General features: G+C 48.5%; 1 protein-coding gene and 1 pseudogene across 1 annotated transcript in view; both read left to right on the forward strand.

Annotated features, from left to right (window-relative positions):
* The first annotated feature begins 1053 nt into the window (after positions 1 to 1053).
* LOC112474770 lies at positions 1054 to 1172 on the forward strand (annotated as a pseudogene).
* A 10483-nt stretch (positions 1173 to 11655) lies between these two features.
* Positions 11656 to 24917, forward strand: part of CRISPLD2 (cysteine rich secretory protein LCCL domain containing 2) — a 64168-nt gene continuing 50906 nt past the window's right edge. Inside the window, exon 1 of the mRNA XM_006926727.3 lies at positions 11656 to 11807. The gene's annotated coding sequence lies outside the window, so the exon portion shown is untranslated. The remainder of the gene's footprint in view (positions 11808 to 24917) is intronic.

Raw genomic sequence — 24917 nt, forward strand, 5'->3', positions numbered from 1 at the left:
TTAGGCTCTTGGAGAAAGGAAACCATTCCTTCTCCGGAGATGACAAAACAAGGGTTGAGCTAAGGTCAGTGCAAATTTCCAATTTCGAGGTATAGAGGAGACAGCTGCCCCCAGCCTGAGCTGTGTAGGAAATTGTCACAATAGTACCACAGACGGGGAGGCTGGAACAACAGAGGTATATTTTCCTCACGTTTCTAGAGGCTGCAAGTCCAAGATCAAAGTGTCGGCAGGTTTGGCTCCTTTGAGGCCTCTCTCCTTGGCTTACGGACAGCCTTTTAGTCCCGGCGTCTTCTCAGGGTCTTCCCTCTGTGCGTGTCTATGTCTCAATCTTCTCTTCTTATAAGGACACCAGTCAGATTGGATTAGAACCCTCTCCGATGACCTCATGCTACCTTAATCGCATTTTAAAGACCGATCTCCAAATACAGTCACATTCTGAGGTGCTGGGGGTTAGGACTTAAACAGGAATTTTGGGGAGGAGTGACACAGTTCAGCCCATGACAGAAATACTAAGTATTCAAGGATTCCCTGAGATTTTTCACTAGATGGTTGGCTGTTTGGAGGGGAGTGTATGGCTTTCAGAACATTCTCTCCTTGACAAGGTCTGTTGTTACATCGTGTGATCTGTTAGCCTTTGTTGCGTAACAAAGCATCTGAAATTGTAGGGGCTTCAAACAATGATAACATATTATTCTTGTGTTCACTGACATGGCAATCTGGTGGTACCTCTGTAATCTCGCTGGGGCTCACTTGTGCAGCTGTGGGTGGCTGACAGTTGGACCAGGGCGGAGGGGACAAAGCTGCTTGCTCATAGCCAGCAGTTGGTGCTGGTTGTCAGCTCAGGTGCCATGGCTTGCCTCCAGGCATCTTCTTGTACTCCAGCAGGCTAGAGCATCTCATCTCTGAGTCTAAGAGAGCAAGAGCAGAAACTGCAGACCTCTTTAGTCCTAAGCCTGGCACAGGTGCCCCATCCCTTCTGCCATAGTCTGTTGGCCCAAAGCAAATCATATGGCCAACCCAGGTACAAGGGGCCAGATAAATAGACTCTACCTCATCTACGGCCGTGCCACTCTGAACAAGCCTGATCCTGTCTGATCTTGGAAGCTAAGCAGGGTTGGGCCTGGTAAGTACTTGGGTGGGAGACCACCTAGGAAGACCAGGTGCTGTAGGCGTAAAAAATAAAATATAAGGGATTGTAAGCTGACAAGGTCCTTGCAATATGTGAAGTCAACCAAGGGTTGCCTCACCTTAAAAAAAAATGGACTCCACCTCTTGATGAGATGAGCAACAAAGTCATATTCCAAAAGGTGAGGACGCAGGAAGGCAGGACTTATTGGGGGCCATTGTAATGACTTACCACGTGGTCATTACTTTTTTGAAGAGACATTTTCAGCTTTGGCTTGGGTTGAAAGCAACACCCAGTGAGCAATGGACCCCAGTCATTTAGTGGATGACAATGATCCAGAATGCATGCACACAGACAAAATCATCCTTGCATTGTCTCCCGGCCAAAGCACCCGCTAAGAATGGCACATCTCTGGGTCTCATGAATTCACTTACTCACCCAGCCAATGACTCCAGAAGGATTGTCTTCCATCAGGGGCCAGTATTGCCTATTTAAAAGGAACATGGAAGCCACCCCATCATTTGGAAACAAGCATCTCAATTTATCTTGGTTTACTCAAGAAGAAAGACAGAGCCCTGGAATGTTCTATTTAATAGATCGCTGGGTATGGGTATTAATAACTTCAGTTGTTGCCATTGTCAAGCAGTTTCTTGGGCGTCGGAGATAACTCTGTTCCAGTCAGCAAACATTTGGTGAGTGCCTGCTGTGTGTCCAGTGCTGTGCTGTAAAAGCAAGGAGCTGATTGACCCTTCCCATTCCTGGTATCTGTTGCTGCCCAAGAAACCAACCTGAAATTTAGAACAACAGCAGTGATTTATTTTGCTCATGTATCAGCTGGGTCTAGAGGACCCATTCTGGGTGGCGCACTCTCCATCATAACTGCAAGTTGGTGTTGGCAGCTGGCTCCTGTCCACATGGCGGCTTGGGCTTCCTCACCGTGTGGTGGCAGGCTTCCAAGAGCAAGTGTCCCAAGAGGGAGAAGTAGAAGCTGCCAATTTCTTGAGGCCCAGCACAGCATCACTTCTGCCACGTTCTTCGTCATATAGTTCAGACTCAAGGGAATAGTGTCCTTTCAAAATTCACGTCTACCTGGAACCTCTCACTATGACCTTATTTGGAAACAGGGTCTTGCAGATGTAATCGGTTGAGATGTGATACTGAATCCGGGTGGCTCCTAATCCAATATGACTGGTGTCCTTACAAGGAGAAGAAATAGGCACAGATCAGAAGCTAGAAGAGGCAACAAGTATCCTCTTCTACAGGCTCCAGAGGGAGCATGGCACTGTTGACACCTTGATTTCAGACTGTGAGAGAACAAATTTCTATTGTGTTAGCCTTGCCCCCGCCCCCCAGTTCATGGTCATTTGTTTGGGCAGCCCTGGGGCACTAATGCTTTCATTTGCCCTGCTTTCCAAACTTTGACAAACTATACTTACTGGGTGGGGGAGAGTAGGGAGCCTGTCCCTAGGCAGTAATTATCAGGGACAGTATTTCTAGAAACAGGGGAGGTAACAACTTGGAGAACAAAGATGGAAGGGATGAGACTAAGAATTCTCACTGTAAAGTAGGTCTGTTATTATTCTGGTTTTACAGATGAAGGGACTGAGGGGCAGAGAGGTTAAGGTACTTGTTTAAGGTCTCAAGCCAGAAGGTGATGGAGCTTGAGATTAAGGGCCGACAGGAGATCTGGAAGCTGAGTGCTGAGGAGATATGTGAGGGACCCCCGCTATCAGGAAGGGAGTGGGTGCTGTGATGCCCTTGCTGGGGGCTGGAGGGGAGACTAGTTTCCATTCTACCTATACCCCACCTCCCCTGGGCTGGCGTGGAGGGGTCCAGCTCATGTAAGGACCCAGCGCACACCCTGGGGAACACCACCGGCAGTGGGAGAGGCTTGGTCTCCTCCCAGGCTGACAGAAAGGTTTAGAATCTCCTGGAAATGCCACACCCTGGGTGTGAAATCCAGGGTTCAGCCTCCTCTGGAAAAGCCTGAGTGTCACCCTGGAAGAAAACAATCACTGTGGCAGTGTTTTCCAGAAGAGTTGAATTTTCTGAGAAATTCCCAGCCATGGTCATCGGCGTTCTCTGGCTTCTATGCTTGAATATCAGAGAGGAGAGGTGGCAGAAACTGTGGTAATGGCAGGAATCCAGGTGTATTTCAGACATGGGTTTGGACCGTTTTGGGTTAATGATTTTAAAGCAGCATGAGCAAGGAGTTTCTTATGAAATTGTGAAATGGAGTCTCTCCACTTTTGTAAAGATATAATCATATTTCTATTTTGTTGTTTACCCGAAGGATGAAGAGATGCCAGATGGATGAGTCAAAGGAGTGAAAACTAAGAAACAATAACAAAACAACAACAACAAAAATGCCCTTGTTCTAACAGTAGATCAATTTCAAGTTTAAACTAAGGATGTTATCAGGATTAGCTACTAGAAGGAACAAAGACCACACCCCTTTTCTCCCCACCTAAATCGGGACATAAATTTATTTATCGTTTATGTAAAAGAAGTTTGATGTAGGTAGTGGGACTGATATAGAGACCTACAGTGTCAAGCCACCATTTTATTTTCAAGTTTAAACTAAGGATGTTATCAGGATTGGCTACTGATATAGAGACCTACAGTGTCAAGCCACCATTTATGGCTTCTGTTCCCAAGGCACCTCATGGTCCAAGATGGCTGCTGTACTCCAGCCATCATACCCATATTCCAGGCAGGAAGGAAGAAGGAGAATGGTGAAAGGCAAACCTCCCCTTCCCTCTAGGGGATAGTTCCTTGAAGCCATACACTATTTCGTTCACTTTTCTTTGGCTAAAATGTAGTACTCTGGACAGAAGAAGCCACAAGGCAGGCTGGGAAGTATAGTTTTTTACCTGATAACAATCCACTCAATTAGAAATCAAGACTCTTCCTGATTTTAAGGAAAAAAAGAGATTAGGCATCAGGAGGCAACTTGAGCAATCGTTGCCACTGCTGGGAATTATGCAGCAAAAGGGATCTGGCATTGAGATGGAGAATTGGAGCCTGATATTATTGTCCCAAGGCAGCCACAAACTATGTCACCCCAGGTGTTGAATATTTGGCAGTCTCATCACTTTTTATAAACTTTCCCTTGTCCGAAGAGGAAGAATTTGTAAGCATTCTAGGATATCGTTTATACTTCAAATGCTTCATAAATACTCCATCTCAAGTTCTGTGACAGCAAGCTCTCTGAATGTTCCAGCACTTTCTGACAAAGGTCTTCAATAGGATACCCCACTTCTGACCACCTCATTGCCTCAGCAGGTATCCCTCACTAGCCAAAAGCTCACAGTTGGAATTTAGGGCTTGAATAGATTCGAAAAGAGAGAAAGAGAAAGAAGGAGGGACCTGCATCAGATCTATTAACAATTAATTAACACAGCACAGAAATTTTCACATCTCAGGTTTTCGAGGGTTCACACTCTCTAAACCTCTTGCTGTGAGATCCTAGGCAATTTATTTATGCGTATGAACCTGTTTTCTTCTTGGTTTAATGGGAATGCTACAGATCCCACTTCACAGCATTGATGTGAGGATGGAATGCAGGATTCATGTCAAGTACTTGATAGATGATGAACTTGAAGTTCCTAGTTCCCTCCTGTGAGCTCGGGACTCACCTAGGTTCCCAGAGGAAGGGAACTGTTCTGCGGGCTATGAGCGACCATCTTTTTTGGTGCCAGGAGCTCCCCGCAAAACATTCATTCCAGCTCCCTGCCCCAGGCCACCCTCCCCACAGATGCCCCATGATCTGCCCAAAATGAAAGTCTTCCCTTTTGAAGGAAGACTCCCAGTTCTCTCCCTCCAGGGTAAAGTCTGCATTGCTTATCAGACTTCACTCAACCCCCTCACCTTCCCACTGTGATCTCTGTTTGCACGCACGGAGGTTCCTGCCACTAAGCGAGCCAGGCCAGCCGATCCTGAGGTCCCATCCCCTGGCCACAGGCTTGTGGCAATGGCTGGGTGTCTTAGTTTGGATTCCCTCCAAACAGAGTCTGTGATAGGATGTGAGCACAAGTAGTTTTTGGGGGGAGAGGATCCCAGGAAATACCAGGAAGAAGTGAGACAGGGACAGGAAGGAGCCAATAACGAGTGGCTGTTGCACCAGCTGCCACTGTGGCCCCTGGAGCATAATCCCCTGGGGACTCTGGGAGCCTGGGTTGTCCCACCTAAGTGTGAGGGAGCTGGGGTATCTGTCCTCTAGTCCTTATTAAATTATTGGTGGATGCTGCTCTGAGGGGTATAATTCCATGTTGATTTTGACCTGGCATAGGGTGCCGTACCCAGAAAAAGCTCTGAGGCAAAGGAGTGCATGTGTTGGCAGTTGGAAGTCAGGCTGGCATACACCATGGCCATCAGGCATCTGTCAGAGTGGGTATGTGTCCTGACCCAGGCCAATCGTGTCTTTCCCTGGGATTTTATTTCTCAATTTTCAGCCAAGTGGGAGGTGTTGGCTTGTTGGGTCACAGAGCTGGGCAGGATTGAATCATAGCTGCCAGTGGCCACCTTCTCTGCCTTGTGGAGTAATAGGCGGGAGCCGGGCAGAGCCCAGAGAGGAAGGGAGAGGTCAGGGTAGGAGAAGGAGGGAGATATGACCATCTTGTTTGAGGTCCTAGACCAAGCCGTGCCTAAAACCAGTTCGTCTCCTGGACTTCTCACTTACTGGAGCCGATACATTGCCTCTCTTCCTTCAGTCCAACCTGGTTACATTTCTGTAATGTGCAGAGGGAGAGTCCTGGTTAATGCTGGCCCTGCATCATGTCTGTGACACCTCAGTCCAGACAACTGCCCTTTCCTGGGCTCCTTGGAACCCTCTAGATGCCTCTGTTATTGCACTAGCACAGAGGACTGTATTGATCATTCACCTGGGGTCCCTCCATTGAAAGCTTTGTCTCATGTCTGCCTTATTCATCTCTTTTTTTCCAGAATGCCTCATCCAAAGAAAGTCCTCAATAAATGTCATCAAAGAATCAAAACTGAACTCCAGCATTCATTTATTTTTAAAAATCTATTTATATTTTCTTCTTGTATTACTTCTCGTGGGGGACCTCGAGTTAGATAAATTTGCTATTCACTGTTGAATTAAGAATTCCATTAATTCACCCTAAACTACTTCTCTCAAACTTTAAGGGGATGCCCATCATATTCTGGGATTTGGTGTTCACTTTTCCTACATGAGTCATAGTTTTATATAGTTAAATAATCCCACAGCTAAGCTTTGGCTTCCCAAACTCTCCTTGTAAAAAGCCCTACTCTCTTTGGCTGTTTAGACTTTGTCAGTTCTTTCCTATTTTTCTTCGTGGTATGTAGTAGATGCTCAACAAATATTCAATGGATAGATGAACGAATGCACAGGTATCCCAGGAGAATAGAGTGACTCCTGGGTCCCTCTCCCCAAACTTAAGGGACCTTGTCTTAGTTTTGGTTCCCAGGAGCAGAGCCTGAGCTGAGGGTTTGAGGGCAGGCAGTATATTTGAGAGATGCAAGGAACAGAGAAAAGAGGTGGTTTAGTGATACGGTTTACCAGGGTAGAACCTGGTAAAATGTGCATCATTAAGCCAGCCACCATGTGGCCGATTAAAGAGTCCTTTAGGAAAATACCTGCCTTGGAAGCATCTCAGCTAAGGGCATGACATCTGAGGTATTTATACCCCCATCTCTGATAGCCATTGTTAGCTGATGGCCCAGGGCGTGTTAAATCCTAAGCATTTTGGGGCCACCATGCTCGTGGGCTAAGTGGGTTCTGACAGCCCAGGAGTAGCCCTCCACAGATGCAGGTGTGACTGTTGAAGACAGGAGTCAGAGTGGTGTGCATAGAAATGGTTGGGGATTCTAGGGACATGAGTGGGACGCCGATAGAGTCTGCTTTAGGTAGAGTTCTTACCCCAAGCTGCTGTCCCACTGAATCCTGTTTTCTTTGTTTGTTTGTTTGTTTGTTTGTTTGTTTGTTTGTTTGTTTCCTGGCTGTATCCACAGACTCTGCTATGGATCACCCCCACCCGCCTGGCCTCTGGGTGTGTCCATGCAGCTCACAGTGTCTCACTGTCACCTTCATGTTGCCTGGTGATGTCCTCTCGGTCTCGTTTGATTGACATCTGCTCCAATAGGGCCAATTAGATTCTCTTGTTAGGAAGTTGGAACTGGGAGATGCCTGGGCACAGCCTGAGCTGGTTCCTGAAACAAGGGAGAGGTGACTCCCCATGCTTGTGGGATGGCCATGTCCACAGGGTATAATAGGTGAGGCCTGGCTGCAGAAGGAGAAGGAAGGGACCCCTATACGGAGAGGGGAAAAATACACAGGAAGTACTTGCAGGATGCCTGACTCCCTTCCAGGACCAATTCTAGTTCTTTGAGGGTCTTGACTATCCTTGAGTTCCACAATAACCCAGTATTCTACCAAGAAGCCCCCTTCCCTGCTTACACTAACTTGAGTGCATTTCTGTTACTCACAACTTCTGTCCGTCAGGATCTTGCCTCAGATCTTCCCTCCAGCAGGGCCTTCACTTCCCCCAAAGAGTTGCCTGCCAATAGAAGATGTGGGACTCACCCTTGTACACTTCCTCTCCTAGAAGTCAAGCAAATCCATCCCACTGAGATGCTGGAGGACCATACTGGCATCTGTTAATGCAGAAGTGTCACTATAAATCCTGTCCTTTTGGCCATACACATCACAAAATGGTGCCCCCATGTCTCTTTGACTCAAATTGTTAGGAGTGTTTGATGCTAAATTGGGGCTTCATGACATTCTACAGCTGCTGAATGGGTGTGGCAGGAACAAACGAGAGGCTGGAACTCCCCGGCCTTGGCTCCTGATGTCTAGTTCAAGAGACTCCAATGAAAACAACTGGTGAAGAAGATGTTGGTGTGAGTTCAAGACCCGTCAATCCTATGGCAACTATGCTGAGATAGGAAAGAAAGACCTTGATCTTTGCTTCGAATGATTAAACCTTCATTACTGCTCGGTGTGACCCCATCGTTCTGCACTCACGTGTATGGTCCTCCCATCCGCCCACTTTGGTTCCAAGAGAGCGAGTGGGCAGAGGGTTGGAACGTATTCCGGAAGCCATGACCCTGCCTGCCTGTTCCTTTTTCTAGGCTGGGCTTCATTACGGTTCTTCAGGAAGACCTTTTCCTTTGTCTCAAACTCTCCATGACTTAACTTCTTCCTGGGTAGCAAACAGGACAATTTACTGGGTTTTCCAAGAATATCAATGGTCAAGAGTCCCCTCCCAGGAGGACTCTGGGGTGCATCTTGGTCTTTTCCCATCCAGGACCTCCCAGGAGCACACATTGCCTATGACATATAGTCTTATTCAAAGTCAAAAGTTAATTTTTGGAAATCAAAGATTACACAATGATGGAAAACATATCAAAATTAAAATTTTCTGTCTCTCTTTTTACTTTGTTGGCTCTATTAACAATCATCTTAACTAATACTTGCTATGAGCCAGGACCCGTTCTAATTAATATCCATATATTAACCATTTAACATTTTAATGATGGCCCTGAGGGGGAAACATGCCACTATTATCACCCTCATTTTACAGATGGGGAGCTGAACACAAGGCTATCAGCTTGGAAAGGGAGGAGCCAGGATTGGAACTCAGCCCACTGGTTCCAGACAATGGCACCAAGGAGCAGACTATAGACTCAGTCTGCCCTAGGGTGATCCAGCCTGGGAGGCAATTCTAACTCAGACAGGTTGGATCACTTGAACAAAGACATGCAGCTGGTGCTTGGTGGAGTCAGGACCACCATCTGTCTAGATGCAAAGATGGTGCTCATGCCACTGGACTAACTTAGCCTCCTGTGAAGGATAGATTGTCTTTTACTGAGTGCTCGGTGCCAGGCACTGAGCTATGTGTTTTCATATATCTTGTCTGCAAATTCCTTGATATCCACATGTTGAAAAGTGTGCTCCATATCCTCTCTCCTTGACCCTAGGCAGATTCCGTGATGCAACCAAGAGTATGGCAGAGTGATGCTCTATGACTTCTGATGCTAGTCATAAAGGTCATGTACCTTCCTCCTGGTTCTCTTGGGAGACGTGCTCTGGGGAAAGTAAAAAGTCTGGCTGCCCTGAATCCGCCTTCCCAGAAAGGCTACCTGGAGGCACTTCAGTCGACAGCTCTAGCTGAGCTCTTGGTGTGTGAGCGAACCAGCTTGGATGTCTAGCCCCACTGAGCCTTTGGATGTCTGCAGCCCCAGCCAATACCTGACTACGACCACATGAGAGGCCTCCAAGGAGGAACCATCCTGGATTCCTGACCTACAAAATTGGGAGCAAAATAGAATGGTTGTTTGAAGCCACTACGTTTTGGGATAATTTGTTACACAGCAGTAGTAACCATAACATCCCATTTGAGAAACATCAGCCCAAATGGGCTATTAAAGAGAAATGAAAAAGTTCCAAAATGTCCAACAGGTTCACACTGCAGCAAACTCAAACTCCCTAATCTCTTCAGGTCACCTGGTTTAGAGGCCAAGGTCATGGGCTCTGGTCCCAGACTGCCCAAGTTGGTGTTCTAACCCCACCATTCAATAGCCAAGTGACCTTGGGCAAGTGCCTTCACCTACCTGAGCTTGTTTCCCCATCTATAAAACAGAGACAACAATAGCCCCTCCTCTCATTCAGTTGGGAGAGGTTCACAGGGCGATGTGGGTGAAGGCCTGGGCACAGCACATGGCACATGTAAGTGCTTATTGGAAGTCAACAGGGAGGGGTGGGCATGGTCAGATGCCAGGGAAGGAAGGCTCAGCAGGGCAGACAAGAAGCAGGAGGGCGGATGAAAATATCACCAAGAAAGAGGAAAGGAGAAACTGAAGGAGAGGAGCGGGTAAGGGCTTTGAAGGTTCTGTGGTATGCAGGGTGCTGGGATGGTGGCTGCCAGGTCAGACAGGAGTTGGGAGCTGGGTACCTGAGAGGCTTCTGTTAATAATACAGGACTTTCCTCTCTTTGGGTTTGCTGTTTATCAAAGTGAGGTCTGTTGTTTTGGAACAAGTTGGTTCACCACTGAATACTCCAATGCTCGGAACAGAGCCTGGTACATAGTAGGTGCTTAATAAGTATTGAATGAATGAATTTGGAGCTGAGAATGATGCTTCAAAAACTGAGAGAAGAAAGAAAAGTAAGAAAGAAAACGAAAAAAGATAACGGAGAATATCTACATTATTCTTTATCTGCATTTGAGCTGTACCAAAAATCTTAGGCAAGAGTTTCCGGCTTTCTGAATCCATGTCCCATGTGCCCTTCAAGTCACAGAGGGGTCTTCTTCCCTCACCCACTTCCTCTCCATCTTTGTTTCCCCACTTGTCTGGGTACCAGAGCCTCAGATCCCCAAGAGGGTTTTATCTTTGCCTGCTCATCTGCTGCATAGCACAGAGGCTGGTGCAGAGTGACTCAGTGGGAGTGTGTGGGAGGAGTAAATGATAAATGAGCTGACTCCAGGGTCTTCATACAGTATAAGGACGGTTTCTTCCTAAGTGTGTGGGCACACAGGGGGTCCATACTACGCGACTGAGTGGGGAGCCCAGGGGCCTATTTAGCTCCTCCAGCCTCGATTTCTTCACCTTTCAATAAGTGCCTTGGATTACATGTTTCAAAGGCAATTTCTTCTGGCTCTAAATTGATTTGTATACATACCTGCACAGGTTAATTTGCTAAATGCCCATGGGCAAAATGTCTTAAGAGCAAAGTTTGAAACTGTACTGCCTCTCACTAGCTATAGGACTTGGGACACTCTTCTCCAGGCCTCAGTTGCCCAATCTGTGAAATGGATCATTTCCACCTCACTGGACTCCTGTGAACACGGATTGAAATAATGAAGGTAAAGGCACTTAGCCTGGACGGCAGTTTTACTGCCGTCATCCAATCTTCGTTTTACCGCCGTCATCTCCTGGTCTTCGTTTCTTCATCTGCACATTGAGAGTAGCGTGTGCGTGTGCGTGTGCGTGTGCGTGTGCGTGTGCGTGTGCGTGTGTGTGTGTGTCAGGGTGGCATGAGTGAAGTTTTCTACCCTTGTGTAGACGATGGGAATAAATTTAGCAAGTGTGTATTCTACGCCACAGTTTATGGAGCCCACGCCCTTCTCAATTTTATTTGCTACAATCCCGGGAGGTCGCCTCCTTATTCCCATTTTCCAGTTGAGCCGCAGAGAGACGGGATTTGGTAAATTTGCAAACCCTTGGTGGAAAGTGCTTGGCACCAAGCGGGGCGCATAGTAAGAGCTCAATGGAACTGATATTTTTATGGTCACAGTAAGGAAACTGAGCACGTCCTCTTCTCAAACCTATTCTTAAGATGTGGGTCTTCCTGGCCCTCCTCGTGTGGTCCCCCAGACACCAGGCGCCCCTGCCTCCCCCTGCACGGGGCTCACAGGGCGGGACGGGGCCGGAGGGGCGGGGCAGGACCGGGGCCCGCGACTGCGCGGCCCTATCAGCGTATCCGGCCGCTGGGGGGCGTGGCCTCCGGGCTCAGAGGCAGCATACAAGAGGCAGTGCGCGGGGCCCCGAGATCCACTGCTTTGCTCCACTGCCCAGGTGTCCTGTGTATTCTTCCACCTTCCCGCTGTGCACACAGTAGCGCTGCCACCACCACCACCAGCGCCGCCGCCGCCGCCGCGAGAGAGACGCCGACGACCTGGTGATTGGAGCCCTGCGGAGGTAAGTGTGACTTGGATTTCTTTACTCTCTGTGAGTTGCAGTCCACTCACTTATCTCTGAGGAGCTGAAGTAATCAGAGCAAATGCCGGCTCTTAGGATTTACTGTGGGCACCAAGGTGAGCGCGCCTACTGCATCGCAGAGCTGGGCTTAGCTGCATGCAGTTTCACAGAGGGAGAAACTGAAGCTCGCCGAGGGCAAGTCAGTCGCTCAAGACCGCAGCCAGGAAGGCAGGGAGCCGGCATTCAAAGCCCGTCTGAATTGCAGATCCACGTTCCTGGAGACCGTGTGCCCTTGCCTTCCTTGTGCAATTTGCTAGCATCTGTTGCCTTCCTGTGTACACAGCGGGCATCAATAAATGGAAAGCTGTTGGTGTGAATGTGACAGGAGTTTGAATGTGTCTACCCACGTGTGGATGGCCAGGTGTGAGACAGCCTGTGCATTCTGCTTGCAGTTGATAGGACCATGCCCCTTTATGTTTCATTTTCAACGAAACTGCAAGGTAGCCTACATCTTCCCATATTTTAATGAAGACAGTGGGGGTTAGAGAGGTGAAGAGAGTTGTCCAGGCAGAGCTGGGGCTGGAACCCAGGTCTGCCTCTGCAGCTCCAGATGGCTGTGGATGTATGTGTCCAGGTATGGGGCATGTTACTGTTCCTGAAGGTTCAGAAACATGTTCCTGGGCACCGTCAGCCAGAGTGGGCATCTGTATAAACTCCTTGTGTGGGAAGAATTGTGCTGGGAGCTGAGGGCTTGGTTCTGCAGTCCTGAGTAGATAGGCTTCCCTAGATGGACAGAACCGGGGCTTCCCTAGATGGACAGTCCCTCATGTGGTGCAGACCGAGGGCTGGGTTGGCGGACAAGCCAGAAAGGGCTTAGCTGATGCCTGCTTATCGAAGTCTAACTTGAATTGGGTGTCTTTTAGCCAAAAGATAAGTTGACGCTCTGGTGGTGAGAAGCAGCTGGGGGCCTGTGCAAATGCCTAGCTTGCTTTGCACCAAGAGTGAGTTTGGTGAGTTTCCATTTTGAGCATTTGGACCCCTCGTTCCGGCAAAATAGGGTGAGCCTACCTTTCCCATCTGGATCAGGTCATCTAGAATCTAGAGTCTGACAAGTGAGAGACTAGGGTCCTGCAGAACAAGAAGAGGGACAGACTCTCTTCCCCAGATAGACTGAGAGGGGACTTCCCAGGGCTCTTTATGTTTTGTGCACCTGATTTTCTGCTTCTGCCTCTGATCTGGCTGTGTCCACATCAGGGAGGAGCAGAAGGTGTGGGAGCTGTATTGCTGGTGTGGCCGATATGAGGCCCTGTGCTATGCACCTTGCTTGCATTATCATCCCTGCAACACACCCAGGCAGCAGGCCTCTTGATCCCCATTTCACAGATGAGAAAATCAAGGCTCAAAGAGGTGAAGTGTGTGCCCAAGGTCCCCTAACTGGTATGCTCTGCTGTCAGCCCTAGGCCTGTCTGGCTGTAGACTCTACACTCTTAACCACTAGGTCCTGGCTCCTTAGACAGTTTTAAGACAGTTTTCAGCCCAACCACTAACTCTACCTCTGGGCCTGATCTTCACACAGGTGTAGTTTTGTCTGAGAGGGGCTCCAGGTAAAACACCTGTCAGCAGAGTTGAGCCCAAGCCCCAAGTCTCCAACAATGCTCCATGGGGAGGAGAATGAAAAGAGTCATTTTTGATTCTTATAGAGTCTCTTAAGATATAGGGATAGGAATGGCGATGATACCATTTATAATCATACGAGCTGCTGATATTTATCCAGCATTTACTATGGACCAGCCCTGCCCAGTGGATGATCTCACTGACTTCTTTATGAGGTGAGCACTGGCCCGTCCTTTTTACAAGGAGGAAATTGAGACTTGGAGTGATTAAAGCATGTACCCAGCATGACACAGCCAGGGCAGGGGGAGCTGCCATTCTGGCTGGGCCCTGCCCCAGATTCTGGAAGAAGGTGCTCATCTAATGGCAAGCCTCATGACTGTCACAGCAGAACTTGCTGCAAGTCAAGGCTTCTCATACCACATGAGATCTAGGTGCCTGGCCTGCGTTAGGGGTAGGCCTAGAGAGTGGATGCACTGACATGGGGGCTTGGGCTCCCTTTGCCAACAGGCACTGGTATCAGTGCAGAGAGCCCTGCCTCGGTACCCAGGTCAGTACTGGCTCCCAAAGTCCTGCTTCTGGGCTGGAGAGGAGAGCTAGGTGGTGGGGGAGGGCCTGGAACCTCCGCAGAAGAGCATGAGGCCTCTGAGAGCCCCACATTTTGTCTCTCCCTCAAAGACCCAGAAAAGTTATCTGGGCTTCAGTCAGTTTCATTTGAAACTTTTAAAGGCAGGACCCCCAACACTGACCTCTTTGGCCTTGAGGGAGCTGAAACATTTCTTTCCTCTGTCACCAGTGTAATTTACTATGTATGGGAGGTGCCTCTGTGTCTGCTTGCTCCCAACCTAGGAGGCTTTTTTTTTTTTTTTTTTTTTTTTTGCAAACTCACTGGTTTTTGATCAGTCCCAGATGTGCAAACCCAGCATCATTCAAAGGGGCTGATGGCTTGTCAAGAAAGGAAATTACAACACAAGCATCATTTCATTTCAGCTTCAGTTCATTGTGCTGAATAGATTCTTAGACCTTCATAGAGTGGGGATCCGGAACCCCTCTTAAAATCCTAAAGGGAGCACACTCTGTTCTGGGACCGGGCAGATCTAGATGGTGGTTGATAGGGCCAGCCATCATGCCTTTTTTTCTTTTCTTATTTCCTTTATAAAAAAAAAAAAAAAGGTAAAAAGCTTTCATTGTGGCAAAATATGCATAAACATAAGAGTTACCATTTTAACACCATTTTAAAGTACACAGGTCAGTGGCATTTAGTGCATTCACATTGTTGTCCAAACATCAGCACTCTCTAATTCCAGAGCATTTTTATTATCCCGAAAGGAGAACCCATCACCATGATTTAGCAGTCACTCCCCTTTCTCTCCTCCTTAGCCTCTGGCAACTACTAATCTACCTTCTGTCTCTATAGATTTACTATTCTGGTTATTTCATATAAATTGAATCATACCGTATATGGCCTTTTGTGTCTGTCTTCTTTGGCTTAGCATGTTTTCAGGGTCCATCCCTGTTATAACTTGTATCTGTGCTTCATTCTTTTTATGGCTGAGTCATATTCCACCGTACAGTTAGACCACATTTCATTTACCCATTTTTCCAATGGTAGAAATTTGTGATGTTTCTGCATTTTGGCTATTGTGAATAATGCTGCTATTAACATTTGTGTGCACGTTTTTGTTTAAACACCTGTTTTCAATTGTTTTGAGTCTACACCCAGGAGTGGAATTGCCAGGTCACATGGTAACTTTATGTTTAACTTATTGAGGAACTGTGTTCTCTTTTCTTGACTTCCTTCTTAAAGAAGCATCAACTCATGTCATCTCGTTCCTGAATGGGTCAAGGCCCTCTGGCGTGGGTGCAGGGATATTTGGCATTCGAGTGTTTTGGGGAGATACGGACATTCTTCCCAGTGTCACAGCAGCAACTGGCAGAGCATCCTGTATGAGATGTTGCCCCGGGGGGAACCCTGCTCTATACTCCGGGCTGTGGAATTGTGGGCACTCACAGCCAGACACCCCCTCGTCAGGGCTGTCAGGACAGTTTCTTGTGGTTCAGCCCAAGGGAGATATATCTTCTTTGATTGTCTCAAGTGCTGCATCAGCTTAGGCAGAAACCACAGATTTAGCGAAAAAGAAGAGGATTACACAACTTCTGGACCATCATTTAAAAAACATTATAAATTTTGAAATCCCACATGTTCAACCCAGATTTCTAGATGTGTCCTATTGTGAGTGCAGAATGGTAATATCCTAGCAGGAAAAGAATTGAGCTTCAATTTTGCTTCCAGTCAAGTGGTCCTGGAATTGGCCCCACCCCAAAGTTCTTTTGGATTGGAAAAAACCCACCTGGATCTCTCTAGGAGTGGGAGCTGGCATCCAGCTGGCATTGCTGAGACTGACTTGATAAGAGCCTGAGAGACTGTTCACGTGCAATGGCCAGGACCTGGGAAGGTGCCTGGCACCCTTGGAGAAAGGCAAGAAGTTTTCTGTGGCTGGAGTTTAAGGGTCAGGTTCAAGGCAGCAAGTGTCTGCCCTGTGGGTGGGGTGACATGTACTGTTTGGATTCCCCGCTGTGGGCTGTGGGGCATAGTAATGTAACAGGGTGGCATTTTCACTTGAGAACAGATCATTATGGAGTGAGCAATGTTCCCCAAAGCGTGGGAACCCCATCTCTACTGGTCCCCAAGGTGACTGAGTGAGCGCACGGACCCAGCCGCAAAGCCCGCCAGTCCAGGAGCTGTTCTTTCAACTCTCTGGCTAGTCTTCCTCCTGCTTATGACAAGGCGAACATCTCAGGTGGTGCCTTCTGTCCCTAATGTCCACCCTCACCCCCATCTCCCTTTACAACAAAGAGAGCACGCTCTACGACAAAGCCTCTGGCTGGTATCAGCTGGGAGGTCCTCACTTTGTTTTGTTTTCCTGGTATTTGATTTTACTCCTGCTTCTCTTCAAGGCAGACTTGATCAGATTCTTTGCAAATGGTGGTGATAGAAAGTTACCTTTGATAAGTAAATTTGTTTGAACCCTCAAAGCAGGCTGACTTGAATAAATATACAAAATAGGTACAGGTAGACGATAGGAAGATGGACAAGCTTGGCAAGGAGTATGCCAAACGCTGGAGTCTGGGAAACAACACTGGATTGAGGTGGGACGTGAGGAGATTCAAGAGGCCGCTATAATCTGGAGGAGTGGTTCTCAAAGTGGGGTCCCACTCAAAGTTGGGAGGACTACAGCAGCGCTTGGGAACTCGATAGAAATGCAGATTCTCAGGGCCTGCCCCAGACCTCCTGAGTCAGAACCTCTAGGGTTTGGGCAAGCAATCTGTGTTTTAAGGAGGCTTCCAGCACTTTCTGGTGCAGGCTCAAACGTGAGACCCACTGCCCTAGAAAGCTGGTAAAGACTTGCCCTGGGGCCTGGCACAAACATGGTGGGGAGCTAGCTAGTGGGGTAGATGTGGAGCTGTGTGGAAGGTTCCATTTATGGGTCTGGTGTGACTAGAGAGTAGTCATGTGGCAAGAATGGAGTGGCTTGGAACAAAAATGACCACCTCAGTCTGGAGTCAAGAGGCCCCTTGAGAATACGTTGTGGCATATCTATAAGCCTTTCTTCCGGAAGAATGCTCAGCTCGTTGGCACTCACTGCCCTGGAGCCTGAGCAAGTGTCCCGAGGAGTCCAGCATCTCCCTTCTGAACACATTTAGTGCCCCAGTAAGCCCAGGAGCTTGCGAAGGACATCTATTTAGAAGCCCGAAACATCCCCTCCGAAAGAATGAGTTGTTTCCATGACAACATTTAAAATATATCAGTATATATGTGTATTATCTCCCTCCTGTCCCAAACCGGCTCCCAACACAGCCAGTCTGTTCTCATGGGGAGAAGCACCCGCTGCTGAAAACACTGTTTATTCCCGGGAACCTTCAAGGCCCAGACTTTACTGGGACTGGAGATATTTTCAGCTTTGGCATCGCTGGACAAAGTGCCCTCTCAGAGGTGGGATGAACTGGGCCCTGTCTGGGAGAGTTGGTGTCTGTTCCAAGTGGGAGGCCCCAGCCAGCCGCAGGGCTTTATCTGGGCTCCGACTCGTAAGTTCACTTTGAAAAGCTGTCAGAGATCAGGCTCCAGGCTTGTCCCAGCTCTGAGACTCCGGGAGGGGTAGGGGTGAGGAACCCTTGAGGATATTTTTTGTGTGTGTAATGGTGTTCCCCTCACAGCCACTCATGCTTCTCTTGGTCCATTCTTGAAACAGAAGCCAGAGCGATTTCAAAATGTTGAAAAATTTTTTAGTAAAGTATAACATACTGGAGAGGATTGCACATTCATTTGTATACTGGCAGATGAATTTTCGCAAAGTGCACATATGCATGCTAGGGCCCCAGATCACGCTGCACGGCTTGACCAGCCCCCCTGGGCCCCCTCCTATTTCCCCCTTTCCCCATGGATACTGTTCCTGCTGCCTAGAGTTCCTGTTCCTTGAGATCTCAGTGGGACCCCATTGTCCACACCGACCAGAGTTGTCTTTTCTCCAGCCTCTGCTCAGTTTCCCCATCCATTCCTGGGGTTACTTTCCTCAAGCCTTTTGTCTTCATCTAGTTGCTGCTATGTCTCCTCCCCTTCCCGAGGGTGGACTGTCTTGTTCCATTACGTAGCCCAAGGACTCCGTGGCCACTCCAGGGTTTGCCGGGCGATTTTCATCGGCAAAGCAGTGTGGAGATTCCATAGCCTGGCACTATAGAATTCCTGAGCTCATGTCTTTGAGCTTGGTTCAAAACCAGCAGCTGTGACTCATCCTGGCAGATACCACCTCGTACCGATGAATCATGCATTTCAGGCAGGAGGTTGGTCCAGGTATTGCCAGCCCTGAAGTGTGGAGCAGAGATTGATCTGGGATGCCTGAATTCACACAGGAGGACCAGGGGAAGAGACAGTCGTTAAACACCTCTAGGTCCCAGGACTCTGCTGCTGGGCTCTTTAGAACCAGTATTTTTGTAACCTTCACGCCCTCCCTCCTCCAGTCCTGGGAGACATTCAGGGCCTCATTGTGCCTGGGGAGAACTCAAGACACAGAGGCTGAGGGACCTTTTGGGCAGCTCTACATGGTGGTGTCACGATTTGAATCCAGGTCTGACCCAACATCCACGCTTTTCCGCACTGCCTTCTGGCAGTTCGTGGTGTCTTGTCCTTTGGAGATGGCAATTTTCTGCTGTTTATCTAAGGCTTTGCTGAAAGCATTGTTCCCAAGGGATCACCTACACATCTGCAAGGAAAGAGAAAGGGGGCCCCAGGAGTTATGTGCTGGGTATTTTAAGATCATATTAATTTATTATCCAGTCACTTTAGAATGGCTTCTTTTACATACCCTCATGGCTTGCACTGAATGCACCTGGCTTTTAGTGCTTTTTCTGCACAAAGGAAATTGTTTCTTGAATGACTTTTCTTTTTGTTTAGAATTTTATGTATTTTCTGTGTAGTATTCAAAAAGTCCAATGTGTTTTGAATATTGTCCTTGTTCAATTAAGCACCCAGACATATCATCCCATATATCCTGTAAGGACATATCTCTTGCCAAGGGGACAGGAGGAAAGAAGGTGCCTGCGGGGTGGGTGTTTCTCTTAAGCTGAGCAGACTACTGGCCATCCATCCTTGGTTATGGGGAACCGGGGTGCCTGTTTCCTCCTCGTCCAGCCCTAGTCCTGTGGAGAAGAGTTTAAGGATGACCAATGAGATCCCCTGCCACTCTCACCCTGGGGTGTCTGATAGTGACCCAGATCCTTTTCTGAGGGGTCCTGCCCAGTCCTGGGATCTGCCCGAGACATGGCCTGCCGGGTGTCCTCCTTCCTCCCAGGCAACACTTCATTCCTGGAATTTCTGGGTGGTTTGTGGGTACGCCTCTGATCTGTGCTTGGCCTCACTCACACGTCAAGTTCTCCTTTGTGCTTCTGAGGGAGAACAGAGCCTGGGGCAGCCCGGCCCTTGGGGTTAGCTGCTGTCCTGTGGGCAGGATGTTTCACTGAATGAGTCTGGCTGACATGGAGCCAGAGGTCAGAACTGCCGTGACATTTTGGGGAGCCAGAATTAGCAAGCAGATGGAGTGTAACAGATGCATCGGCACTGTCCACGGGCATTCTGTGTGACCTTGGACAGTTGCTTATCTGCTTTGAGCCTCAGTCTCCTCATCTGTACCATAGGGCTAATAATCACAGTGACTTCATCAACCTGTGGAGAAGATGAATGTGAGATGCTGGGAGTAGAGACCCCAGCACGATGTCTGCTGCTTCATCTGTACTCACCACACGTTGGCCAGGTTATTGGTGATGACTGCTGAGCAGGGAACCTGTGCTGGAGTTTGCAGTTGAACAAGGCTCAGTGCCAGCCCGTAGTGTGCTGGGGCCAGCTCGTACTGGCTCGTGAGAGCCAATAGTTGAAGTTTCAGAAAGGTCGTGAGCCAGTAAACACATCCATCATTAAACGTTAAATCATATAAGCTTACAATTAAATAAGTCATTTAAAATGAAGGTAATAAATTCTCAACACTTACCACATCCTGATTTTTTGCTACTTTACTATTATCTCTATTCTTGAGGCTACTGATGTCTGTCACATCCATGTGATGGAAAGACTGCATAGTGGTGTGTTAGCTTGAGCCTTCCAGGAACTCCGTGTTCAGCACTGCATGTTGTTTGCTTGACACTGATCGTGGCGGAAGTATTTATACCCGGGCAGTCAGCAAGCACTACAAAAAAGGGTGTTTTTTTGTTTCGTCGAGTATCAGTTGCTAAACATTTACCAGCACACCATTGATTTCAGCCCTCAAGAAGCTCATAGTCTAGCCGACGAGGCAAATAGTATGAACAGGTGCAACATGGGGTGGTGAGGTCTAGGACACCCAGAGGCCAATTCACTCAGCTAAGACCGAGCCCTGGAAGGAGACGGAGTTCCGTGGTAGTCGTGGCATCTGAGCTGGGTCACCGTCATCAGCGTGAATTACCTCGTATGTTTGTATGGACGGTTCCTGGGCAGATGGTCAGCATTCACGCTCCACCCTGATTTATGACCTCTTGGTATCTGCTTCTCCAGAAGGTGGGGAAAAGTGGCCATGGCTCGAGGCCCATGCTGAGTAAAGTGTGTTTCAAATTTAGGGGAGAGTTAAGCATTAGATATTTAATAGGGTTTTTTAAAAACTTGATTTTGTCTCGTGCCTGAGATGGGGCTTTGAAACAATATGGTAAAGAGAGAAGAGTCTTCTTCACTGCATTCCCCATTATTGATGCCAGCCCTCTAAGAGTTCCTTCAGACACCACGTCTGTGGGACACAGAGCAGCAGCATCATTAATTATAATAGTTGGCACTTGGTTGTACACTACGCAGCTAACACGGTCATGTTATAATACTTATATTCATTCTCTCCTTCGTTCCTTACCCCACTGTTCACCCCTGGACCCCAACCTGCCCCGCCCCTGGCCTAGGCCAGGCACATTAATCTCTGCTCCTCCGTGAAAACTCAGCTAAAGAGTCACTGTCCCCCAGAAGCCTCTTGGAGTTTAATCAAGCCCTCAGACCCACTGGTCTTGTTCGCTGCTGAATTGCCAATGTCTGACAAGCCCTATAATTTCCCTCTACCTTAAAGATGTGGACAATGGGGCCCAGAGAAGCTACATGCCATGTCCAAGGCCACACAGCTAGTGAGGGGCAGTATCAGGAAGCGAACCCAGGTCTTTGGTCTCTGAGAGCCAAATCTACAGGCAATCACGAAGAAGCCAACATCATGTAAACGTATAAGCATAGTCCTTATATAGCTCTTCTGATCTTGGGAGGAGGAGGAGGAGAGCCACCCATTCATTCCACAAATATTTATTGAACACCAACTTGGCAGACATTGGCTATTCAGCAGTGAATGGGCCCGACAGGTCTGCAGGCGTGATTAAGCAGTTGAGTCTTAAGTGAGGAACAGGAATTCATCTGCCTGGCCTGGGCCAGGGGAGGGGGCAGGTTGGGGTCATGGGATGAGTTGTGGGAACAGTGTGTGCGAAAGCAGAGAGCTTGGCACAGCCTCAGAGCTGATGGCTGACAGGCTCAGTCCCGAGATTCATCTTTTTGGCAGACTTTCCTAAACACAGGCAAAGGCAGCCGGGCGAGATGATGCGTCAAATTTAAACCAAGTTCCCTTTCTCTCACTTGCTCCTAAGAGTTGAGTTTGGTGGCGGCATCACCCAGGAGGTGACCATCAAGGAGACACCTTACTAGATTGGGAACACGAGGACCCGCTGAACCCCTAGGTATAATACTCATATTCCCCTATGAAGCGGTGGCCAGGGCGGAGGAGGCTGATATTACAGCAGCGGCATGTCGAAAGTTCCCCAGGCTTTCCGAAAGCTAGATTTCAAGTCTTGGTTCCACTAGCTGCACAGCCTCATAAATATCAGGCAGTGTCTCCTGGATTCAGTCTTATATTCTGTAAAATGGGGCTGAAAGCAGCCATCTCCCTGGCAGAGCCCAAGTGCCTCTGAAAGCTCTGGGCCACGCTGCAGTTATCTGACTCCCGTGACTTTCACTCACCAGACTTGGGTCTCCCTGTTGACCCTGGGACCTGAAAGCCTGGTTGGTCCTTCCGTGTCTCCCTGGAGGCCTGCTGTCTGGTACGTTCCCATGAGACGTCCACGGCAGAAGTTTCAGGCTGTTGGTAAGACGCCAGGGGTGACAGAGAGCTAAGGGGGCACCTCTAGAAAATGCCTTTGGGGATACCTGGCCCTCAAACCACTTCGGCAACCGGGGAGAACCGAGTAGTGCCAAAGTGCAAAGCCTAAGAGTATGGGCCTCACTCTCTGGGTACTGAATGAAGTATGAGCTCCTCCAGGACCCGAGGAAGATAGCCAGGACCCCAGCAGCTGGTGAGCGCTCTGCAGAGAGCACTCATCCGTGCTAGGGGTCAGAGGTCAAGCTGGTCACATTTGAGCCAAAGGCACACTGGCAGATGGAGGTCGAAGGGGTGCCAAGCCCGATAACGGCGTCGTGCTTTGGTGAAATGTCACCATGATGTAAAGGTTTCATTGCCCTGGGGGTGACGCATTGGTGCCTTCTCATCAACAGCCACTGTCTGACCTGGGAGTCTGTTACCTCAGCTCTGCCGAGCCCAGCAGTTCTGCCCAGGAGAAAGAGAAAGGTGACAGGACTGTAGAGGGAGATAAGGTGATTGGTGGGGGCCCCTCCCCTGTATGGGTGGTGACGGGAAATCCACAAGGAAGCCCACTCCTGGCAGCCAGAAAGCGCTCTGAGGTCAGAAGGAGCTGTGTTCCAACCCTGGGTTTTCTACTGGCCAGTCGTATGACCTTAGGTGGGTTCCTTAAGCTCCAGGGGCCTCAGTCTCCTCCTCCGTAAAATGGGGTAGTGGAACCCAAACCTCTGGGTCCCTGGTAGGTGAGCTGAGAAATGCAGCAACTGGCGCACAGCGCTCTCCCTCGGTGTAAGCCTCCGCCAGCCTCCCTGCGGGGAGTATGTGCTTGTCATTGTCTCATTTGGAAAAAAGAATTATTTTCAATTGTAAGTGGAAAAGGGACTGACATGCTTTAGCCCTGAGTTCTGATAGAGATGTTTGGGCAGAGGCTGAGTGGTCAGCACAGGCCAAGGGTGTAGGCATTGAACGTGAAGTGGGCCTCCGCCAGTGGGCTTGTTGCTTTCACAGTTAGCACCAACTGTCACTGCCAGGTTCTGGCTGGATCCTTGCCTCAGCCTCCTAATTTGCCTCTGTTCCCTTCTTGCCTTCTTCTGTATAGTAACCAACAGGATATTTGGATCACGATCCTGTTAATCCACTTATCTGATGCACGTATCAGTTTTCTCGGGCTGCCACAACCAGGGACCACAGACTGAGTGGCTTAAAGAACAGACTATTGCCTCACAGTTCTGGAGGCTGGAAGCCTGAGATCAAGGTGTCGGCAGGGCTGGTTTCTTCTAAGGACTCTCTCCTTGGCATGGCATGGAGACAGCCATCTTCTCCCTGTGTCTTCGCATGGTCTTCCCTCATGCATGTCTGTGTCCCAATCTTTTTGCGTAAGTACACCAGTTATATTGGATTAGGGCCCACTCTGATGATTTAATTTAACTTTAGCACGTGTATAAAGGCCCATTCTCCAAATACAGTCACACTCTGAGGTGCTAGGGGCTTCAACATGTGAATCTGTGGGGCACACAACCTGACCCACAAGAACCCCTTGTGTCAGCACTGGTCTGCCCCTGGGAATGCAGGCCTGTGTGAGACGCCAGCCCTGTTAGGCCACAGTTCTGCTTAAATCTTCAGTGTTCTCTTGCAGCCCAAACTTAGCAGGAGCCTCAAGAGCTGGGCCTTGCCCATCCAGACGCCCTGAGCTCCTGGCCCAAACCACCTTCAGCCCCACCAGTGTGCTAGACATGCCGCCCAGCATGGTGCCGCAGATGGCCAGTGCCCGGCGCAGAGCAGAGAAGGCCCTTCGAGATCCCCTTCCTCTGCTCTCCTTTCACTTAGTTTCCTTCCGGCGAGAAGGTTCCAGAAACCCGCATGGTCCTCCCGACTCTGAGGCGCCACCGAGGCTTCTTTATTGGTTCTCTTTGCAACCTTGGAGGGAAGGACCAGCCTACAGGTCCCGGAGTGCCGCCGGCCCTTTCCCGCTCGCGTGAGGTGGCTCGTTGAGTCTTTCGGAGGGAGCCACGGTCGTTCAGGGACGCGTGCCGGAAGGATGCGCTTGGGACCACCGTTGTTTCATCGCCCTTCCACGCTTTGGCATTTTGCTTTGTGTTATTAATTAATACATATTTTTTAAAAAATAGATAAGTCCAGAGGGTAGTATGCTTACCACCGAGGTCTGGCCTGGTGGTTATCGCCTCGAAGTTCCTGCCATTTCAGCCTGTTCACTTAAAGTGAACAGAGGTTGGCACTTCCGATTTTAAAGTAGAAATAACGTATTAAAGATGAAATCCCTCGCATTCCTCTTCCCAGTTCCATTACCTTCACCCTGGAGTCAACCACCACCATGAACTTGGTCTGATTCAGTCCTGGTTTTACCATACAAACACACCCCCCATGTACATATATGTACACAAACATACAGACATGTGTATATATGTGTATATATACTTATATGTCTATATTATATATAGACATGTAATAGACATATACATGTATATCCAAAAATATGATTCATATGTTTTAGAATTTACATAAATAGTATAATTAGCATAACAGTCTACAACTTGCTTTTTTAACCCAACATGCTATTTGAATTTTATTTGTGCTGACACTCACATACCTCTAGTTTATTCCTTTCACCTGCTGTATAATATCCCACCCCTGACTACTCCACAATTGAATCGTGCCCATTGGAAACTTCAACCAAATCCAGGTTTTAGTCTAGATGAGTCATAGTTGAGTCATATTAGCAATTAACTTTTTGTATTTTGGGGGGTGCCCAGTCCCTCAAGCTACGTAAGTGTAGAGTAAAGAAAATCGAGTATAGTCATGACACCAG

The sequence above is a fragment of the Pteropus alecto genome, unplaced genomic scaffold (genome assembly GCF_000325575.1).
Source record: "Pteropus alecto unplaced genomic scaffold, ASM32557v1 scaffold7, whole genome shotgun sequence".
In the NCBI taxonomy this organism is placed as follows: Eukaryota; Metazoa; Chordata; class Mammalia; order Chiroptera; family Pteropodidae; genus Pteropus; species Pteropus alecto.